Source organism: Scardinius erythrophthalmus, assembly GCF_964197995.2.
Source record: "Scardinius erythrophthalmus genome assembly, chromosome: 1".
Classification (NCBI taxonomy): domain Eukaryota; kingdom Metazoa; phylum Chordata; class Actinopteri; order Cypriniformes; family Leuciscidae; genus Scardinius; species Scardinius erythrophthalmus.
This window is the reverse complement of record NC_138221.1, coordinates 19,860,849-19,864,026: the sequence shown is the minus strand read 5'-3', so window position 1 is coordinate 19,864,026 and position 3,178 is coordinate 19,860,849.

Below are 3,178 nucleotides of genomic sequence, written 5' to 3'. Positions count from 1 at the left end.
AAACATCAAAGAATCAGCATGTCTTCTTTGATATATCTGCTTCTAATATGAATCTCAATACATATTATGCCGCTGCTGTTGTTATTTATCTGTACTGGTTGATGAAGATGAGTGTCATTAATGTTTGTTTTTGTGTTACTGATGTTTTATAGATGTCATATTGTGAGAAATAACAGTATTAACCCTCTGGTGTCCTTCATTTCAGAGTCACACTCAAGACCTTCGGGGACCAAATGGTCCGGGAGGGTGGAAATAATATTTATTAAAAAAAATCATAATTTTTTTTTTTTACTTGTTTTTTATAATATTTTTTCTTTTCTTTTTTGGTGTTTTGAGATAATTTTATGATTTATAATTAATATTTGTGCAATAATTATGACCCATTTTTTCCCATTGAATATAATAGAAATTTTTTATATATATGTAATTTTTTTTTTTTTTTATTAAAGCTGTATTTCATTTTAGAGTCAAGCCTAAGCCTCATAAAAGCAATTTTTTAAATGAGATGGGCGCCAACTGGTGGACACACTGAGCATTTTTATCACGCAATAGCACATTTTTACCACTAGTGGATTTACAGCTTTCTGTAGAAAGGCTTGCAAATTCTAGTGATTTTTGCACATATTGGCCAAAATTTTTTCAGGTTGTTGATTTTAAAATATAATAACAGATTCTCAAAGACTATTTTTGTCTTTTTTATTTGTTTGTTTTATACAAAAAACCTCTGTTTTAATTTTTTTTGACAATTTCCCATTCATTTCCTATGGGGGTCATTTTTGACCAAAGAGCAGAAGTGTGACGACCACTTAGCATGCTTGGAGTGTGTATGTGTATAAAAGTGTGTTTGTGTGTGTGTGTGTGTGTGTGTGTGTGTCTGTGTGTGTGGATGTGTCTGTTTTGCACTCTTGATGTTTTATAGATTCACCCCTTCACTTTTGTGTGCTTTTTTTCTGGATCGTGGCAGATTTGGAGATTGTACGCACAAAAAATCTCTGTATTGTCACATTTTTGCCAATTTCCCATTCATTTCCTATGGGGTCATTTTTGACCAAAGAGCAGAAGTGTGACGACCACTTAGCATGCTTGGATCATGACCTCAATATTTTTTGTGTGTTCACATACCTAATACCATAAAAGTCACCTAGTTTCGTAACATTCCGATGAAGCTGCGATTTTTAAAAATTCAAAATAGATTTATGTAATCTGAATTTATTAGTGTGTATGTGTATAAAAGTGTGTTTGTGTGTGTGTGTGTGTGTGTGTGTGTGTGTGTGTGGATGTGTCTGTTTTGCACTCTTGATGTTTTATAGATTCACCCCTTCACTGTTGTGTGCTTTTTTTCTGGATCGTGGCTGATTTGTAGATTGTACGCACAAAAAAACTCTGTATTTTCACATTTTTGCCAATTTCCCATTCATTTCCTATGGCGGACCATTTGGTCCCGAAGACCTTGAGTGTGACTATTTTTTTTTTGGGTGTTCATATACCAAGTACCAACAAAGTCACCAAATTTCGGACCATTCCGATGAAGCTATGATTTTTAACATTTTTTTATTTAATCATTTTGGGACCATTTGGTCCGAAGAACACCAGAGGGTTAAGGCCTGTTCACACCACGGATGATAACTATTAAGATAACGATAAAGATATAGTTCTTAAGATCGTTCTAAATATTAAAGATAGTAGAGTTCACACCACAACGAAAATAGGAATAGAGAAGCGATATTGTTGGAATCCCTTTCAGAATGATTTTTCTTCAACTGATGAACGTGTTTTGGATATGGATATTGCTGTTTACCTGTTTCAAAGAAATATTATTTGCTTGCTTTTAAGTTAATGCCATATAAAGTTGCTTGAATGTGGCTTGGAAAGATCCTGCATTACTTAAAATGGAGTTAATGTAGAAACAAATGCATTTGACTTCCTCTTTTTTGTAGAGCAGGATGAGATGAGCAAAAGTTTTGAAAGATAAATTCTTAAACTTAATGTTTTGTAATCAACCACAGAGATTATCAAGAGGATACATGGGCATGAAGATAATGTGTTGAAAGAGATGAGATAGACGAAGACTACAGTGAAGAAGAGCAAGAGTGTTAGAAGAAGATAACAGCATAAACGACAGAGGAAGGACATCCAGCTTATTAAGCATGATTTGCAGAAAGCTTATCTCACCTCAAGAAGTTTTCTCTTAGGACAGAAGACAAAATTACCAATCCAGTTTGTTCCAGTTTGGCAAACCAGCAGCTGGTTATTATAACCCAACTGGGTAGTTTATGAGAGGGTGCATCATTTTGATACGTTTGCAGTGAAATAGACAGATTTTTATTTCCGTTTCATTTCTAAATGTTCTGTGGGCTGTAATTATCAAAGTAGCCGTACATTGCTGTCAGCTGAATGGATAGCTAGACTAACGTTAGTGTATAACACTTTCCAATAATGTTTTATTGTGTAACATTACTTATTCATCACTTATTAAGCTTGTTTAATGTTAATTCCAACATGCACTAATGCATTAAACAATAACAGTATGGTTATTTTTTTCATTGCTCATTAACCTGGTTGATTTAAACATATTCAATTTAATCATTTAGCAGACGCTTTTATCCAAAGCAACTTACAAATGAAGAGATCAATAAAAGCAGTCAAATCATCTTATATTAAATATTAAAGTAATATACTTTTATTACAAATCTGTATTTAATTATTGTGATTTTAAAGTTTTAACCCGATTTTGCCATAGGCCACTATCAAGCTGTACATTATGAACTTGTGAAGAATTGTAAATGTATTAGACTTGCTGTAAAATGTTAATTGTTTGTTCATGCTACCTAAAATATTACTAATACAAGACCCTTTTTAAAGTGTTAGCGCAGTATGCAGTGGTCATACTGATATCTAGCTAGTTTATTGATGATTACATTAAAAATGCTCTTGGTCTTTGTCATCTATCTTCAACCAGTGATGTGTAAAATATATAACCTATCCCAATAATGGTTTTCTACTTGTGTCTTTAGGAAAGCCATCAGATGATCCTCTAAATCCAGATTACATACCATCAAAGCTTCCTCACAGACCTGACACCTCCAGAAAAATGGACCGATATCATAGGTCTCTGAGACGAGCATCAGAGGTCTCTGAGATGAGCTTTGGAGTTCAGCCTACTGAGGAAGTGCAGGAC